The sequence below is a fragment of the Schistocerca cancellata genome, unplaced genomic scaffold (genome assembly GCF_023864275.1).
Source record: "Schistocerca cancellata isolate TAMUIC-IGC-003103 unplaced genomic scaffold, iqSchCanc2.1 HiC_scaffold_480, whole genome shotgun sequence".
Lineage (NCBI taxonomy): Eukaryota > Metazoa > Arthropoda > Insecta > Orthoptera > Acrididae > Schistocerca > Schistocerca cancellata.
Window position 1 is genome coordinate 1 of NW_026046496.1, and position 19,134 is coordinate 19,134.

General features: G+C 49.1%; 9 non-coding genes across 9 annotated transcripts; all 9 read right to left on the reverse strand.

Annotated features, from left to right (window-relative positions):
- Window positions 1-179: 179 nt before the first annotated feature.
- On the reverse strand, window positions 180-342 carry LOC126126977 (U1 spliceosomal RNA). The gene has a single exon (XR_007526946.1). It is a non-coding gene; the product is annotated as a U1 spliceosomal RNA (small nuclear RNA).
- A 2,145-nt stretch (window positions 343-2,487) lies between these two features.
- On the reverse strand, window positions 2,488-2,650 carry LOC126126987 (U1 spliceosomal RNA). Its single transcript, XR_007526955.1, has one exon. It is a non-coding gene; the product is annotated as a U1 spliceosomal RNA (small nuclear RNA).
- A 2,142-nt stretch (window positions 2,651-4,792) lies between these two features.
- LOC126126988 (U1 spliceosomal RNA) lies at window positions 4,793-4,955 on the reverse strand. Its single transcript, XR_007526956.1, has one exon. It is a non-coding gene; the product is annotated as a U1 spliceosomal RNA (small nuclear RNA).
- Window positions 4,956-7,097: 2,142 nt separating this feature from the next.
- LOC126126989 (U1 spliceosomal RNA) lies at window positions 7,098-7,260 on the reverse strand. Its single transcript, XR_007526957.1, has one exon. It is a non-coding gene; the product is annotated as a U1 spliceosomal RNA (small nuclear RNA).
- A 2,143-nt stretch (window positions 7,261-9,403) lies between these two features.
- On the reverse strand, window positions 9,404-9,566 carry LOC126126990 (U1 spliceosomal RNA). Its single transcript, XR_007526958.1, has one exon. It is a non-coding gene; the product is annotated as a U1 spliceosomal RNA (small nuclear RNA).
- A 2,143-nt stretch (window positions 9,567-11,709) lies between these two features.
- LOC126126978 (U1 spliceosomal RNA) lies at window positions 11,710-11,872 on the reverse strand. Its single transcript, XR_007526947.1, has one exon. It is a non-coding gene; the product is annotated as a U1 spliceosomal RNA (small nuclear RNA).
- A 2,144-nt stretch (window positions 11,873-14,016) lies between these two features.
- Window positions 14,017-14,179, reverse strand: LOC126126979 (U1 spliceosomal RNA). Its single transcript, XR_007526948.1, has one exon. It is a non-coding gene; the product is annotated as a U1 spliceosomal RNA (small nuclear RNA).
- A 2,144-nt stretch (window positions 14,180-16,323) lies between these two features.
- On the reverse strand, window positions 16,324-16,486 carry LOC126126980 (U1 spliceosomal RNA). Its single transcript, XR_007526949.1, has one exon. It is a non-coding gene; the product is annotated as a U1 spliceosomal RNA (small nuclear RNA).
- A 2,144-nt stretch (window positions 16,487-18,630) lies between these two features.
- On the reverse strand, window positions 18,631-18,793 carry LOC126126981 (U1 spliceosomal RNA). Its single transcript, XR_007526950.1, has one exon. It is a non-coding gene; the product is annotated as a U1 spliceosomal RNA (small nuclear RNA).
- Between the last annotated feature and the right edge of the window lie 341 nt (window positions 18,794-19,134).

A 19,134-nucleotide genomic window follows, 5' to 3' on the forward strand; every position in this document is an offset into this window, starting at 1 on the left:
GCTGCCGCTGCTATTACGAGCGCGCGTGCCACGCGGTTAAAGAGCAGTGCGCTGGCTCTGGACGCCGTTTCCTAGTGTATTTTGTCACTTCTAGTCGGTTATGAGAAGCTGGCAAATTACTCACGGTCAGTGCTTATCGTCAGACACGAGGAGAAGCTTTGATTGTAATGGAGATTAGCACCGGGACAGCGCGAACGCAGTCCCGACTACCAAAAATTATGCGCCCGAGTTACTCGCATTTGGAGTAATCGCGGGGGTCAGCTCGACCGAAGTGCAATGGACAAGCCTCACCCCGGAGGAACCGCCTTCATGATCACGGTATCCTCTACGCCAGGTAAGTATGCTTCTCCTCGGCCACAGGCGAATATTTGTAATGCGTCGCGCTATCGTAGTGGAACGAGAACTCTTGACGTTGTCGCATTCGGCGAAGAGCATGGTGCCGTGAATGTACTTGCTTCCTTAGAAACGCGCTGTTGGCCGTCGAGTTAGCAGCAGACAGGCACAATAACGGCCTTCTGCAGAAAGCGATGCATTTTTCGTGCGGAAGACATCGCGACTCGCGGCGCCGGCCGTTGCTGGGGTTAAGTTACTGCACCCTCCGGGAGATGGCGGGCCATGTCGGGGTTACCGCCTTCGAGCCACCCTCTCCGCCTGAAAGTCGCCCTCTTTCTCGGCCGGTGTCAAAAAAACGGCAAATGAGATTTGCTGAATGACTGTTTCTTCCAGCCACAGTGCAAGCCACAAAATCAATTATTGCTCTTACCTTTGCTCCCTCCGTGGGAGCCCTTAGTGCTAGGAAATACGGCAGCATTGTCAATCGCCCTTGTCTGTCGCTGAGCAACCGAAGGACCAGGCTCTGACTATCAGATGTTCTAAGGAAGCTGTATGCACTCGTGGGTGTTGTACACGAGGGACAAACATCACGTCAGCAGGCTCTTAAGGAAAGACAATAATGAGCAAAAACTGCAACTTACCCCATTGGACGCTGATGGAACAGAAGACACTTGAAGGTAAGGTAACACTTCTTCTTTCTGTTCATCTCGAGCACGATCTGGAAAGCTCGAACGAAATTTGTGTTCTCTTTAATTCAGAATGTGGAGATATTTCCTTCACGCATATGAAAGTGTATGAGAAAAATAATGCTTCATTATTTAAGCTAGATGGAAAAGTTTAGGGGAAGTAATTAATTCGTTTAGGCTGCACCACTACTAGGTAGCACTGTGAAAACAATGCCATTGCCACCTAATGGCAACACAGCTTGCTGCAGATTAATTTTGCGGCATTTCATAAATGATTAATATCTTATGACTATGGTGACGCTATGAGTAGTTTTATATGTGCAAACATTTGAAACTGCTGCGGGCATTACATTTACCTCTCTCTGTCTCTTTGCTTGGACATGGAGTAAGTAAGGATAAATTAAATTGCTTGTTTTTGAAGTAGTGACAGTTTTGAAGTGTAAAGAAATGATATTAAACAATAAAGTGTGTGTGTTTTTTTTTTTTTTTCCGAATGTAGTGATTCAACAACGAATTTATTTAATCCTACCTACCTCTGCAATTAGTGTACGTGAGAATTTCATTGGAATTGTTGCAATCGAAACCGAGCTTAATAATTTCTTGCGGCAGTTTTCAGTCCTCCTCGTGCTTTAATTGCTCATTTCCAAGCGTTATTTTAGGTTGCCTGCAAAGTTGTCAGATGAAACACAACCACTGCGACGAAAGGCCATTCCTTAGAGCAGGTAGACGCCAACTGCGGCGGGAAACTGTCGTGGCCAGGAAGATATTCACTGTGTGTGGAAGTTGAGTGAGGATCCGAAGCTGACTTGCCGGCACACGTTGCAGCATTCACTCGCCAACGGCAACGGGGTAAGAGAAGGGTACAAATACGCCCGGTTCTCGTCCGATCACCGAGGTTGGGCTTGGATGGGTGGCCGTCTGGGAGCACAGGGCGCTGTTGGCTAGAATCTATATGTTTCTCGTTTTCGGTGCAGCTCGTCATGTTATTTCCTTCGATTCACGTCCCCACAAGCTCCTCAAGTGCCGCAAGTCTGCAAGTCTCGAGACGCTACGCTAGACGCTTGCTTCCGGCCCCTCATGTACCATGCCACAGGCGCCAAAGCGTTCGGCTGGCCGATGGCCCCTGTACGCCCGCTCGCGCCACAGCAGTTACTGTGCTTGCAGGGAATGCCGCGCCGTCGAATAACGTTTGGCGCGCAATCCGTTCATGGACAGAGAATGCTAAAAGGGGCCGTTCGACCGTTAATACGGAAATCATAGCCAAGTTAGATGGCCTGAGCCATCTCGCGGCTGCCGCTGCTATTACGAGCGCGCGTGCCACGCGGTTAAAGAGCAGTGCGCTGGCTCTGGACGCCGTTTCCTAGTGTATTTTGTCACTTCTAGTCGGTTATGAGAAGCTGGCAAATTACTCACGGTCAGTGCTTATCGTCAGACACGAGGAGAAGCTTTGATTGTAATGGAGATTAGCACCGGGACAGCGCGAACGCAGTCCCGACTACCAAAAATTATGCGCCCGAGTTACTCGCATTTGGAGTAATCGCGGGGGTCAGCTCGACCGAAGTGCAATGGACAAGCCTCACCCCGGAGGAACCGCCTTCATGATCACGGTATCCTCTACGCCAGGTAAGTATGCTTCTCCTCGGCCACAGGCGAATATTTGTAATGCGTCGCGCTATCGTAGTGGAACGAGAACTCTTGACGTTGTCGCATTCGGCGAAGAGCATGGTGCCGTGAATGTACTTGCTTCCTTAGAAACGCGCTGTTGGCCGTCGAGTTAGCAGGCAGACAGGCACAATAACGGCCTTCTGCAGAAAGCGATGCATTTTTCGTGCGGAAGACATCGCGACTCGCGGCGCCGGCCGTTGCTGGGGTTAAGTTACTGCACCCTCCGGGAGATGGCGGGCCATGTCGGGGTTACCGCCTTCGAGCCACCCTCTCCGCCTGAAAGTCGCCCTCTTTCTCGGCCGGTGTCAAAAAACGGCAAATGAGATTTGCTGAATGACTGTTTCTTCCAGCCACAGTGCAAGCCACAAAATCAATTATTGCTCTTACCTTTGCTCCCTCCGTGGGAGCCCTTAGTGCTAGGAAATACGGCAGCATTGTCAATCGCCCTTGTCTGTCGCTGAGCAACCGAAGGACCAGGCTCTGACTATCAGATGTTCTAAGGAAGCTGTATGCACTCGTGGGTGTTGTACACGAGGGACAAACATCACGTCAGCAGGCTCTTAAGGAAAGACAATAATGAGCAAAAACTGCAACTTACCCCATTGGACGCTGATGGAACAGAAGACACTTGAAGGTAAGGTAACACTTCTTCTTTCTGTTCATCTCGAGCACGATCTGGAAAGCTCGAACGAAATTTGTGTTCTCTTTAATTCAGAATGTGGAGATATTTCCTTCACGCATATGAAAGTGTATGAGAAAAATAATGCTTCATTATTTAAGCTAGATGGAAAAGTTTAGGGGAAGTAATTAATTCGTTTAGGCTGCACCACTACTAGGTAGCACTGTGAAAACAATGCCATTGCCACCTAATGGCAACACAGCTTGCTGCAGATTAATTTTGCGGCATTTCATAAATGATTAATATCTTATGACTATGGTGACGCTATGAGTAGTTTTATATGTGCAAACATTTGAAACTGCTGCGGGCATTACATTTACCTCTCTCTGTCTCTTTGCTTGGACATGGAGTAAGTAAGGATAAATTAAATTGCTTGTTTTTGAAGTAGTGACAGTTTTGAAGTGTAAAGAAATGATATTAAACAATAAAGTGTGTGTGTTTTTTTTTTTTTCCGAATGTAGTGATTCAACAACGAATTTATTTAATCCTACCTACCTCTGCAATTAGTGTACGTGAGAATTTCATTGGAATTGTTGCAATCGAAACCGAGCTTAATAATTTCTTGCGGCAGTTTTCAGTCCTCCTCGTGCTTTAATTGCTCATTTCCAAGCGTTATTTTAGGTTGCCTGCAAAGTTGTCAGATGAAACACAACCACTGCGACGAAAGGCCATTCCTTAGAGCAGGTAGACGCCAACTGCGGCGGGAAACTGTCGTGGCCAGGAAGATATTCACTGTGTGTGGAAGTTGAGTGAGGATCCGAAGCTGACTTGCCGGCACACGTTGCAGCATTCACTCGCCAACGGCAACGGGGTAAGAGAAGGGTACAAATACGCCGGTTCTCGTCCGATCACCGAGGTTGGGCTTGGATGGGTGGCCGTCTGGGAGCACAGGGCGCTGTTGGCTAGAATCTATATGTTTCTCGTTTTCGGTGCAGCTCGTCATGTTATTTCCTTCGATTCACGTCCCCACAAGCTCCTCAAGTGCCGCAAGTCTGCAAGTCTCGAGACGCTACGCTAGACGCTTGCTTCCGGCCCCTCATGTACCATGCCACAGGCGCCAAAGCGTTCGGCTGGCCGATGGCCCCTGTACGCCCGCTCGCGCCACAGCAGTTACTGTGCTTGCAGGGAATGCCGCGCCGTCGAATAACGTTTGGCGCGCAATCCGTTCATGGACAGAGAATGCTAAAAGGGGCCGTTCGACCGTTAATACGGAAATCATAGCCAAGTTAGATGGCCTGAGCCATCTCGCGGCTGCCGCTGCTATTACGAGCGCGCGTGCCACGCGGTTAAAGAGCAGTGCGCTGGCTCTGGACGCCGTTTCCTAGTGTATTTTGTCACTTCTAGTCGGTTATGAGAAGCTGGCAAATTACTCACGGTCAGTGCTTATCGTCAGACACGAGGAGAAGCTTTGATTGTAATGGAGATTAGCACCGGGACAGCGCGAACGCAGTCCCGACTACCAAAAATTATGCGCCCGAGTTACTCGCATTTGGAGTAATCGCGGGGGTCAGCTCGACCGAAGTGCAATGGACAAGCCTCACCCCGGAGGAACCGCCTTCATGATCACGGTATCCTCTACGCCAGGTAAGTATGCTTCTCCTCGGCCACAGGCGAATATTTGTAATGCGTCGCGCTATCGTAGTGGAACGAGAACTCTTGACGTTGTCGCATTCGGCGAAGAGCATGGTGCCGTGAATGTACTTGCTTCCTTAGAAACGCGCTGTTGGCCGTCGAGTTAGCAGGCAGACAGGCACAATAACGGCCTTCTGCAGAAAGCGATGCATTTTTCGTGCGGAAGACATCGCGACTCGCGGCGCCGGCCGTTGCTGGGGTTAAGTTACTGCACCCTCCGGGAGATGGCGGGCCATGTCGGGGTTACCGCCTTCGAGCCACCCTCTCCGCCTGAAAGTCGCCCTCTTTCTCGGCCGGTGTCAAAAAACGGCAAATGAGATTTGCTGAATGACTGTTTCTTCCAGCCACAGTGCAAGCCACAAAATCAATTATTGCTCTTACCTTTGCTCCCTCCGTGGGAGCCCTTAGTGCTAGGAAATACGGCAGCATTGTCAATCGCCCTTGTCTGTCGCTGAGCAACCGAAGGACCAGGCTCTGACTATCAGATGTTCTAAGGAAGCTGTATGCACTCGTGGGTGTTGTACACGAGGGACAAACATCACGTCAGCAGGCTCTTAAGGAAAGACAATAATGAGCAAAAACTGCAACTTACCCCATTGGACGCTGATGGAACAGAAGACACTTGAAGGTAAGGTAACACTTCTTCTTTCTGTTCATCTCGAGCACGATCTGGAAAGCTCGAACGAAATTTGTGTTCTCTTTAATTCAGAATGTGGAGATATTTCCTTCACGCATATGAAAGTGTATGAGAAAAATAATGCTTCATTATTTAAGCTAGATGGAAAAGTTTAGGGGAAGTAATTAATTCGTTTAGGCTGCACCACTACTAGGTAGCACTGTGAAAACAATGCCATTGCCACCTAATGGCAACACAGCTTGCTGCAGATTAATTTTGCGGCATTTCATAAATGATTAATATCTTATGACTATGGTGACGCTATGAGTAGTTTTATATGTGCAAACATTTGAAACTGCTGCGGGCATTACATTTACCTCTCTCTGTCTCTTTGCTTGGACATGGAGTAAGTAAGGATAAATTAAATTGCTTGTTTTTGAAGTAGTGACAGTTTTGAAGTGTAAAGAAATGATATTAAACAATAAAGTGTGTGTGTTTTTTTTTTTTTCCGAATGTAGTGATTCAACAACGAATTTATTTAATCCTACCTACCTCTGCAATTAGTGTACGTGAGAATTTCATTGGAATTGTTGCAATCGAAACCGAGCTTAATAATTTCTTGCGGCAGTTTTCAGTCCTCCTCGTGCTTTAATTGCTCATTTCCAAGCGTTATTTTAGGTTGCCTGCAAAGTTGTCAGATGAAACACAACCACTGCGACGAAAGGCCATTCCTTAGAGCAGGTAGACGCCAACTGCGGCGGGAAACTGTCGTGGCCAGGAAGATATTCACTGTGTGTGGAAGTTGAGTGAGGATCCGAAGCTGACTTGCCGGCACACGTTGCAGCATTCACTCGCCAACGGCAACGGGGTAAGAGAAGGGTACAAATACGCCGGTTCTCGTCCGATCACCGAGGTTGGGCTTGGATGGGTGGCCGTCTGGGAGCACAGGGCGCTGTTGGCTAGAATCTATATGTTTCTCGTTTTCGGTGCAGCTCGTCATGTTATTTCCTTCGATTCACGTCCCCACAAGCTCCTCAAGTGCCGCAAGTCTGCAAGTCTCGAGACGCTACGCTAGACGCTTGCTTCCGGCCCCTCATGTACCATGCCACAGGCGCCAAAGCGTTCGGCTGGCCGATGGCCCCTGTACGCCCGCTCGCGCCACAGCAGTTACTGTGCTTGCAGGGAATGCCGCGCCGTCGAATAACGTTTGGCGCGCAATCCGTTCATGGACAGAGAATGCTAAAAGGGGCCGTTCGACCGTTAATACGGAAATCATAGCCAAGTTAGATGGCCTGAGCCATCTCGCGGCTGCCGCTGCTATTACGAGCGCGCGTGCCACGCGGTTAAAGAGCAGTGCGCTGGCTCTGGACGCCGTTTCCTAGTGTATTTTGTCACTTCTAGTCGGTTATGAGAAGCTGGCAAATTACTCACGGTCAGTGCTTATCGTCAGACACGAGGAGAAGCTTTGATTGTAATGGAGATTAGCACCGGGACAGCGCGAACGCAGTCCCGACTACCAAAAATTATGCGCCCGAGTTACTCGCATTTGGAGTAATCGCGGGGGTCAGCTCGACCGAAGTGCAATGGACAAGCCTCACCCCGGAGGAACCGCCTTCATGATCACGGTATCCTCTACGCCAGGTAAGTATGCTTCTCCTCGGCCACAGGCGAATATTTGTAATGCGTCGCGCTATCGTAGTGGAACGAGAACTCTTGACGTTGTCGCATTCGGCGAAGAGCATGGTGCCGTGAATGTACTTGCTTCCTTAGAAACGCGCTGTTGGCCGTCGAGTTAGCAGGCAGACAGGCACAATAACGGCCTTCTGCAGAAAGCGATGCATTTTTCGTGCGGAAGACATCGCGACTCGCGGCGCCGGCCGTTGCTGGGGTTAAGTTACTGCACCCTCCGGGAGATGGCGGGCCATGTCGGGGTTACCGCCTTCGAGCCACCCTCTCCGCCTGAAAGTCGCCCTCTTTCTCGGCCGGTGTCAAAAAACGGCAAATGAGATTTGCTGAATGACTGTTTCTTCCAGCCACAGTGCAAGCCACAAAATCAATTATTGCTCTTACCTTTGCTCCCTCCGTGGGAGCCCTTAGTGCTAGGAAATACGGCAGCATTGTCAATCGCCCTTGTCTGTCGCTGAGCAACCGAAGGACCAGGCTCTGACTATCAGATGTTCTAAGGAAGCTGTATGCACTCGTGGGTGTTGTACACGAGGGACAAACATCACGTCAGCAGGCTCTTAAGGAAAGACAATAATGAGCAAAAACTGCAACTTACCCCATTGGACGCTGATGGAACAGAAGACACTTGAAGGTAAGGTAACACTTCTTCTTTCTGTTCATCTCGAGCACGATCTGGAAAGCTCGAACGAAATTTGTGTTCTCTTTAATTCAGAATGTGGAGATATTTCCTTCACGCATATGAAAGTGTATGAGAAAAATAATGCTTCATTATTTAAGCTAGATGGAAAAGTTTAGGGGAAGTAATTAATTCGTTTAGGCTGCACCACTACTAGGTAGCACTGTGAAAACAATGCCATTGCCACCTAATGGCAACACAGCTTGCTGCAGATTAATTTTGCGGCATTTCATAAATGATTAATATCTTATGACTATGGTGACGCTATGAGTAGTTTTATATGTGCAAACATTTGAAACTGCTGCGGGCATTACATTTACCTCTCTCTGTCTCTTTGCTTGGACATGGAGTAAGTAAGGATAAATTAAATTGCTTGTTTTTGAAGTAGTGACAGTTTTGAAGTGTAAAGAAATGATATTAAACAATAAAGTGTGTGTGTTTTTTTTTTTTTTCCGAATGTAGTGATTCAACAACGAATTTATTTAATCCTACCTACCTCTGCAATTAGTGTACGTGAGAATTTCATTGGAATTGTTGCAATCGAAACCGAGCTTAATAATTTCTTGCGGCAGTTTTCAGTCCTCCTCGTGCTTTAATTGCTCATTTCCAAGCGTTATTTTAGGTTGCCTGCAAAGTTGTCAGATGAAACACAACCACTGCGACGAAAGGCCATTCCTTAGAGCAGGTAGACGCCAACTGCGGCGGGAAACTGTCGTGGCCAGGAAGATATTCACTGTGTGTGGAAGTTGAGTGAGGATCCGAAGCTGACTTGCCGGCACACGTTGCAGCATTCACTCGCCAACGGCAACGGGGTAAGAGAAGGGTACAAATACGCCGGTTCTCGTCCGATCACCGAGGTTGGGCTTGGATGGGTGGCCGTCTGGGAGCACAGGGCGCTGTTGGCTAGAATCTATATGTTTCTCGTTTTCGGTGCAGCTCGTCATGTTATTTCCTTCGATTCACGTCCCCACAAGCTCCTCAAGTGCCGCAAGTCTGCAAGTCTCGAGACGCTACGCTAGACGCTTGCTTCCGGCCCCTCATGTACCATGCCACAGGCGCCAAAGCGTTCGGCTGGCCGATGGCCCCTGTACGCCCGCTCGCGCCACAGCAGTTACTGTGCTTGCAGGGAATGCCGCGCCGTCGAATAACGTTTGGCGCGCAATCCGTTCATGGACAGAGAATGCTAAAAGGGGCCGTTCGACCGTTAATACGGAAATCATAGCCAAGTTAGATGGCCTGAGCCATCTCGCGGCTGCCGCTGCTATTACGAGCGCGCGTGCCACGCGGTTAAAGAGCAGTGCGCTGGCTCTGGACGCCGTTTCCTAGTGTATTTTGTCACTTCTAGTCGGTTATGAGAAGCTGGCAAATTACTCACGGTCAGTGCTTATCGTCAGACACGAGGAGAAGCTTTGATTGTAATGGAGATTAGCACCGGGACAGCGCGAACGCAGTCCCGACTACCAAAAATTATGCGCCCGAGTTACTCGCATTTGGAGTAATCGCGGGGGTCAGCTCGACCGAAGTGCAATGGACAAGCCTCACCCCGGAGGAACCGCCTTCATGATCACGGTATCCTCTACGCCAGGTAAGTATGCTTCTCCTCGGCCACAGGCGAATATTTGTAATGCGTCGCGCTATCGTAGTGGAACGAGAACTCTTGACGTTGTCGCATTCGGCGAAGAGCATGGTGCCGTGAATGTACTTGCTTCCTTAGAAACGCGCTGTTGGCCGTCGAGTTAGCAGGCAGACAGGCACAATAACGGCCTTCTGCAGAAAGCGATGCATTTTTCGTGCGGAAGACATCGCGACTCGCGGCGCCGGCCGTTGCTGGGGTTAAGTTACTGCACCCTCCGGGAGATGGCGGGCCATGTCGGGGTTACCGCCTTCGAGCCACCCTCTCCGCCTGAAAGTCGCCCTCTTTCTCGGCCGGTGTCAAAAAACGGCAAATGAGATTTGCTGAATGACTGTTTCTTCCAGCCACAGTGCAAGCCACAAAATCAATTATTGCTCTTACCTTTGCTCCCTCCGTGGGAGCCCTTAGTGCTAGGAAATACGGCAGCATTGTCAATCGCCCTTGTCTGTCGCTGAGCAACCGAAGGACCAGGCTCTGACTATCAGATGTTCTAAGGAAGCTGTATGCACTCGTGGGTGTTGTACACGAGGGACAAACATCACGTCAGCAGGCTCTTAAGGAAAGACAATAATGAGCAAAAACTGCAACTTACCCCATTGGACGCTGATGGAACAGAAGACACTTGAAGGTAAGGTAACACTTCTTCTTTCTGTTCATCTCGAGCACGATCTGGAAAGCTCGAACGAAATTTGTGTTCTCTTTAATTCAGAATGTGGAGATATTTCCTTCACGCATATGAAAGTGTATGAGAAAAATAATGCTTCATTATTTAAGCTAGATGGAAAAGTTTAGGGGAAGTAATTAATTCGTTTAGGCTGCACCACTACTAGGTAGCACTGTGAAAACAATGCCATTGCCACCTAATGGCAACACAGCTTGCTGCAGATTAATTTTGCGGCATTTCATAAATGATTAATATCTTATGACTATGGTGACGCTATGAGTAGTTTTATATGTGCAAACATTTGAAACTGCTGCGGGCATTACATTTACCTCTCTCTGTCTCTTTGCTTGGACATGGAGTAAGTAAGGATAAATTAAATTGCTTGTTTTTGAAGTAGTGACAGTTTTGAAGTGTAAAGAAATGATATTAAACAATAAAGTGTGTGTGTTTTTTTTTTTTTTCCGAATGTAGTGATTCAACAACGAATTTATTTAATCCTACCTACCTCTGCAATTAGTGTACGTGAGAATTTCATTGGAATTGTTGCAATCGAAACCGAGCTTAATAATTTCTTGCGGCAGTTTTCAGTCCTCCTCGTGCTTTAATTGCTCATTTCCAAGCGTTATTTTAGGTTGCCTGCAAAGTTGTCAGATGAAACACAACCACTGCGACGAAAGGCCATTCCTTAGAGCAGGTAGACGCCAACTGCGGCGGGAAACTGTCGTGGCCAGGAAGATATTCACTGTGTGTGGAAGTTGAGTGAGGATCCGAAGCTGACTTGCCGGCACACGTTGCAGCATTCACTCGCCAACGGCAACGGGGTAAGAGAAGGGTACAAATACGCCGGTTCTCGTCCGATCACCGAGGTTGGGCTTGGATGGGTGGCCGTCTGGGAGCACAGGGCGCTGTTGGCTAGAATCTATATGTTTCTCGTTTTCGGTGCAGCTCGTCATGTTATTTCCTTCGATTCACGTCCCCACAAGCTCCTCAAGTGCCGCAAGTCTGCAAGTCTCGAGACGCTACGCTAGACGCTTGCTTCCGGCCCCTCATGTACCATGCCACAGGCGCCAAAGCGTTCGGCTGGCCGATGGCCCCTGTACGCCCGCTCGCGCCACAGCAGTTACTGTGCTTGCAGGGAATGCCGCGCCGTCGAATAACGTTTGGCGCGCAATCCGTTCATGGACAGAGAATGCTAAAAGGGGCCGTTCGACCGTTAATACGGAAATCATAGCCAAGTTAGATGGCCTGAGCCATCTCGCGGCTGCCGCTGCTATTACGAGCGCGCGTGCCACGCGGTTAAAGAGCAGTGCGCTGGCTCTGGACGCCGTTTCCTAGTGTATTTTGTCACTTCTAGTCGGTTATGAGAAGCTGGCAAATTACTCACGGTCAGTGCTTATCGTCAGACACGAGGAGAAGCTTTGATTGTAATGGAGATTAGCACCGGGACAGCGCGAACGCAGTCCCGACTACCAAAAATTATGCGCCCGAGTTACTCGCATTTGGAGTAATCGCGGGGGTCAGCTCGACCGAAGTGCAATGGACAAGCCTCACCCCGGAGGAACCGCCTTCATGATCACGGTATCCTCTACGCCAGGTAAGTATGCTTCTCCTCGGCCACAGGCGAATATTTGTAATGCGTCGCGCTATCGTAGTGGAACGAGAACTCTTGACGTTGTCGCATTCGGCGAAGAGCATGGTGCCGTGAATGTACTTGCTTCCTTAGAAACGCGCTGTTGGCCGTCGAGTTAGCAGGCAGACAGGCACAATAACGGCCTTCTGCAGAAAGCGATGCATTTTTCGTGCGGAAGACATCGCGACTCGCGGCGCCGGCCGTTGCTGGGGTTAAGTTACTGCACCCTCCGGGAGATGGCGGGCCATGTCGGGGTTACCGCCTTCGAGCCACCCTCTCCGCCTGAAAGTCGCCCTCTTTCTCGGCCGGTGTCAAAAAACGGCAAATGAGATTTGCTGAATGACTGTTTCTTCCAGCCACAGTGCAAGCCACAAAATCAATTATTGCTCTTACCTTTGCTCCCTCCGTGGGAGCCCTTAGTGCTAGGAAATACGGCAGCATTGTCAATCGCCCTTGTCTGTCGCTGAGCAACCGAAGGACCAGGCTCTGACTATCAGATGTTCTAAGGAAGCTGTATGCACTCGTGGGTGTTGTACACGAGGGACAAACATCACGTCAGCAGGCTCTTAAGGAAAGACAATAATGAGCAAAAACTGCAACTTACCCCATTGGACGCTGATGGAACAGAAGACACTTGAAGGTAAGGTAACACTTCTTCTTTCTGTTCATCTCGAGCACGATCTGGAAAGCTCGAACGAAATTTGTGTTCTCTTTAATTCAGAATGTGGAGATATTTCCTTCACGCATATGAAAGTGTATGAGAAAAATAATGCTTCATTATTTAAGCTAGATGGAAAAGTTTAGGGGAAGTAATTAATTCGTTTAGGCTGCACCACTACTAGGTAGCACTGTGAAAACAATGCCATTGCCACCTAATGGCAACACAGCTTGCTGCAGATTAATTTTGCGGCATTTCATAAATGATTAATATCTTATGACTATGGTGACGCTATGAGTAGTTTTATATGTGCAAACATTTGAAACTGCTGCGGGCATTACATTTACCTCTCTCTGTCTCTTTGCTTGGACATGGAGTAAGTAAGGATAAATTAAATTGCTTGTTTTTGAAGTAGTGACAGTTTTGAAGTGTAAAGAAATGATATTAAACAATAAAGTGTGTGTGTTTTTTTTTTTTTTTCCGAATGTAGTGATTCAACAACGAATTTATTTAATCCTACCTACCTCTGCAATTAGTGTACGTGAGAATTTCATTGGAATTGTTGCAATCGAAACCGAGCTTAATAATTTCTTGCGGCAGTTTTCAGTCCTCCTCGTGCTTTAATTGCTCATTTCCAAGCGTTATTTTAGGTTGCCTGCAAAGTTGTCAGATGAAACACAACCACTGCGACGAAAGGCCATTCCTTAGAGCAGGTAGACGCCAACTGCGGCGGGAAACTGTCGTGGCCAGGAAGATATTCACTGTGTGTGGAAGTTGAGTGAGGATCCGAAGCTGACTTGCCGGCACACGTTGCAGCATTCACTCGCCAACGGCAACGGGGTAAGAGAAGGGTACAAATACGCCGGTTCTCGTCCGATCACCGAGGTTGGGCTTGGATGGGTGGCCGTCTGGGAGCACAGGGCGCTGTTGGCTAGAATCTATATGTTTCTCGTTTTCGGTGCAGCTCGTCATGTTATTTCCTTCGATTCACGTCCCCACAAGCTCCTCAAGTGCCGCAAGTCTGCAAGTCTCGAGACGCTACGCTAGACGCTTGCTTCCGGCCCCTCATGTACCATGCCACAGGCGCCAAAGCGTTCGGCTGGCCGATGGCCCCTGTACGCCCGCTCGCGCCACAGCAGTTACTGTGCTTGCAGGGAATGCCGCGCCGTCGAATAACGTTTGGCGCGCAATCCGTTCATGGACAGAGAATGCTAAAAGGGGCCGTTCGACCGTTAATACGGAAATCATAGCCAAGTTAGATGGCCTGAGCCATCTCGCGGCTGCCGCTGCTATTACGAGCGCGCGTGCCACGCGGTTAAAGAGCAGTGCGCTGGCTCTGGACGCCGTTTCCTAGTGTATTTTGTCACTTCTAGTCGGTTATGAGAAGCTGGCAAATTACTCACGGTCAGTGCTTATCGTCAGACACGAGGAGAAGCTTTGATTGTAATGGAGATTAGCACCGGGACAGCGCGAACGCAGTCCCGACTACCAAAAATTATGCGCCCGAGTTACTCGCATTTGGAGTAATCGCGGGGGTCAGCTCGACCGAAGTGCAATGGACAAGCCTCACCCCGGAGGAACCGCCTTCATGATCACGGTATCCTCTACGCCAGGTAAGTATGCTTCTCCTCGGCCACAGGCGAATATTTGTAATGCGTCGCGCTATCGTAGTGGAACGAGAACTCTTGACGTTGTCGCATTCGGCGAAGAGCATGGTGCCGTGAATGTACTTGCTTCCTTAGAAACGCGCTGTTGGCCGTCGAGTTAGCAGGCAGACAGGCACAATAACGGCCTTCTGCAGAAAGCGATGCATTTTTCGTGCGGAAGACATCGCGACTCGCGGCGCCGGCCGTTGCTGGGGTTAAGTTACTGCACCCTCCGGGAGATGGCGGGCCATGTCGGGGTTACCGCCTTCGAGCCACCCTCTCCGCCTGAAAGTCGCCCTCTTTCTCGGCCGGTGTCAAAAAACGGCAAATGAGATTTGCTGAATGACTGTTTCTTCCAGCCACAGTGCAAGCCACAAAATCAATTATTGCTCTTACCTTTGCTCCCTCCGTGGGAGCCCTTAGTGCTAGGAAATACGGCAGCATTGTCAATCGCCCTTGTCTGTCGCTGAGCAACCGAAGGACCAGGCTCTGACTATCAGATGTTCTAAGGAAGCTGTATGCACTCGTGGGTGTTGTACACGAGGGACAAACATCACGTCAGCAGGCTCTTAAGGAAAGACAATAATGAGCAAAAACTGCAACTTACCCCATTGGACGCTGATGGAACAGAAGACACTTGAAGGTAAGGTAACACTTCTTCTTTCTGTTCATCTCGAGCACGATCTGGAAAGCTCGAACGAAATTTGTGTTCTCTTTAATTCAGAATGTGGAGATATTTCCTTCACGCATATGAAAGTGTATGAGAAAAATAATGCTTCATTATTTAAGCTAGATGGAAAAGTTTAGGGGAAGTAATTAATTCGTTTAGGCTGCACCACTACTAGGTAGCACTGTGAAAACAATGCCATTGCCACCTAATGGCAACACAGCTTGCTGCAGATTAATTTTGCGGCATTTCATAAATGATTAATATCTTATGACTATGGTGACGCTATGAGTAGTTTTATATGTGCAAACATTTGAAACTGCTGCGGGCATTACATTTACCTCTCTCTGTCTCTTTGCTTGGACATGGAGTAAGTAAGGATAAATTAAATTGCTTGTTTTTGAAGTAGTGACAGTTTTGAAGTGTAAAGAAATGATATTAAACAATAAAGTGTGTGTGTTTTTTTTTTTTTTTTCGAATGTAGTGATTCAACAACGAATTTATTTAATCCTACCTACCTCTGCAATTAGTGTACGTGAGAATTTCATTGGAATTGTTGCAATCGAAACCGAGCTTAATAATTTCTTGCGGCAGTTTTCAGTCCTCCTCGTGCTTTAATTGCTCATTTCCAAGCGTTATTTTAGGTTGCCTGCAAAGTTGTCAGATGAAACACAACCACTGCGACGAAAGGCCATTCCTTAGAGCAGGTAGACGCCAACTGCGGCGGGAAACTGTCGTGGCCAGGAAGATATTCACTGTGTGTGGAAGTTGAGTGAGGATCCGAAGCTGACTTGCCGGCACACGTTGCAGCATTCACTCGCCAACGGCAACGGGGTAAGAGAAGGGTACAAATACGCCGGTTCTCGTCCGATCACCGAGGTTGGGCTTGGATGGGTGGCCGTCTGGGAGCACAGGGCGCTGTTGGCTAGAATCTATATGTTTCTCGTTTTCGGTGCAGCTCGTCATGTTATTTCCTTCGATTCACGTCCCCACAAGCTCCTCAAGTGCCGCAAGTCTGCAAGTCTCGAGACGCTACGCTAGACGCTTGCTTCCGGCCCCTCATGTACCATGCCACAGGCGCCAAAGCGTTCGGCTGGCCGATGGCCCCTGTACGCCCGCTCGCGCCACAGCAGTTACTGTGCTTGCAGGGAATGCCGCGCCGTCGAATAACGTTTGGCGCGCAATCCGTTCATGGACAGAGAATGCTAAAAGGGGCCGTTCGACCGTTAATACGGAAATCATAGCCAAGTTAGATGGCCTGAGCCATCTCGCGGCTGCCGCTGCTATTACGAGCGCGCGTGCCACGCGGTTAAAGAGCAGTGCGCTGGCTCTGGACGCCGTTTCCTAGTGTATTTTGTCACTTCTAGTCGGTTATGAGAAGCTGGCAAATTACTCACGGTCAGTGCTTATCGTCAGACACGAGGAGAAGCTTAGATTGTAATGGAGATTAGCACCGGGACAGCGCGAACGCAGTCCCGACTACCAAAAATTATGCGCCCGAGTTACTCGCATTTGGAGTAATCGCGGGGGTCAGCTCGACCGAAGTGCAATGGACAAGCCTCACCCCGGAGGAACCGCCTTCATGATCACGGTATCCTCTACGCCAGGTAAGTATGCTTCTCCTCGGCCACAGGCGAATATTTGTAATGCGTCGCGCTATCGTAGTGGAACGAGAACTCTTGACGTTGTCGCATTCGGCGAAGAGCATGGTGCCGTGAATGTACTTGCTTCCTTAGAAACGCGCTGTTGGCCGTCGAGTTAGCAGGCAGACAGGCACAATAACGGCCTTCTGCAGAAAGCGATGCATTTTTCGTGCGGAAGACATCGCGACTCGCGGCGCCGGCCGTTGCTGGGGTTAAGTTACTGCACCCTCCGGGAGATGGCGGGCCATGTCGGGGTTACCGCCTTCGAGCCACCCTCTCCGCCTGAAAGTCGCCCTCTTTCTCGGCCGGTGTCAAAAAACGGCAAATGAGATTTGCTGAATGACTGTTTCTTCCAGCCACAGTGCAAGCCACAAAATCAATTATTGCTCTTACCTTTGCTCCCTCCGTGGGAGCCCTTAGTGCTAGGAAATACGGCAGCATTGTCAATCGCCCTTGTCTGTCGCTGAGCAACCGAAGGACCAGGCTCTGACTATCAGATGTTCTAAGGAAGCTGTATGCACTCGTGGGTGTTGTACACGAGGGACAAACATCACGTCAGCAGGCTCTTAAGGAAAGACAATAATGAGCAAAAACTGCAACTTACCCCATTGGACGCTGATGGAACAGAAGACACTTGAAGGTAAGGTAACACTTCTTCTTTCTGTTCATCTCGAGCACGATCTGGAAAGCTCGAACGAAATTTGTGTTCTCTTTAATTCAGAATGTGGAGATATTTCCTTCACGCATATGAAAGTGTATGAGAAAAATAATGCTTCATTATTTAAGCTAGATGGAAAAGTTTAGGGGAAGTAATTAATTCGTTTAGGCTGCACCACTACTAGGTAGCACTGTGAAAACAATGCCATTGCCACCTAATGGCAACACAGCTTGCTGCAGATTAATTTTGCGGCATTTCATAAATGATTAATATCTTATGACTATGGTGACGCTATGAGTAGTTTTATATGTGCAAACATTTGAAACTGCTGCGGGCATTACATTTACCTCTCTCTGTCTCTTTGCTTGGACATGGAGTAAGTAAGGATAAATTAAATTGCTTGTTTTTGAAGTAGTGACAGTTTTGAAGTGTAAAGAAATGATATTAAACAATAAAGTGTGTGTGTTTTTTTTTTTTTTTCCGAATGTAGTGATTCAACAACGAATTTATTTAATCCTACCTACCTCTGCAATTAGTGTACGTGAGAATTTCATTGGAATTGTTGCAATCGAAACCGAGCTTAATAATTTCTTGCGGCAGTTTTCAGTCCTCCTCGTGCTTTAATTGCTCATTTCCAAGCGTTATTTTAGGTTGCCTGCAAAGTTGTCAGATGAAACACAACCACTGCGACGAAAGGCCATTCCTTAGAGCAGGTAGACGCCAACTGCGGCGGGAAACTGTCGTGGCCAGGAAGATATTCACTGTGTGTGGAAGTTGAGTGAGGATCCGAAGCTGACTTGCCGGCACACGTTGCAGCATTCACTCGCCAACGGCAACGGGGTAAGAGAAGGGTACAAATACGCCGGTTCTCGTCCGATCACCGAGGTTGGGCTTGGATGGGTGGCCGTCTGGGAGCACAGGGCGCTGTTGGCTAGAATCTATATGTTTCTCGTTTTCGGTGCAGCTCGTCATGTTATTTCCTTCGATTCACGTCCCCACAAGCTCCTCAAGTGCCGCAAGTCTGCAAGTCTCGAGACGCTACGCTAGACGCTTGCTTCCGGCCCCTCATGTACCATGCCACAGGCGCCAAAGCGTTCGGCTGGCCGATGGCCCCTGTACGCCCGCTCGCGCCACAGCAGTTACTGTGCTTGCAGGGAATGCCGCGCCGTCGAATAACGTTTGGCGCGCAATCCGTTCATGGACAGAGAATGCTAAAAGGGGCCGTTCGACCGTTAATACGGAAATCATAGCCAAGTTAGATGGCCTGAGCCATCTCGCGGCTGCCGCTGCTATTACGAGCGCGCGTGCCACGCGGTTAAAGAGCAGTGCGCTGGCTCTGGACGCCGTTTCCTAGTGTATTTTGTCACTTCTAGTCGGTTATGAGAAGCTGGCAAATTACTCACGGTCAGTGCTTATCGTCAGACACGAGGAGAAGCTTTGATTGTAATGGAGATTAGCACCGGGACAGCGCGAACGCAGTCCCGACTACCAAAAATTATGCGCCCGAGTTACTCGCATTTGGAGTAATCGCGGGGGTCAGCTCGACCGAAGTGCAATGGACAAGCCTCACCCCGGAGGAACCGCCTTCATGATCACGGTATCCTCTACGCCAGGTAAGTATGCTTCTCCTCGGCCACAGGCGAATATTTGTAATGCGTCGCGCTATCGTAGTGGAACGAGAACTCTTGACGTTGTCGCATTCGGCGAAGAGCATGGTGCCGTGAATGTACTTGCTTCCTTAGAAACGCGCTGTTGGCCGTCGAGTTAGCAGGCAGACAGGCACAATAACGGCCTTCTGCAGAAAGCGATGCATTTTTCGTGCGGAAGACATCGCGACTCGCGGCGCCGGCCGTTGCTGGGGTTAAGTTACTGCACCCTCCGGGAGATGGCGGGCCATGTCGGGGTTACCGCCTTCGAGCCACCCTCTCCGCCTGAAAGTCGCCCTCTTTCTCGGCCGGTGTC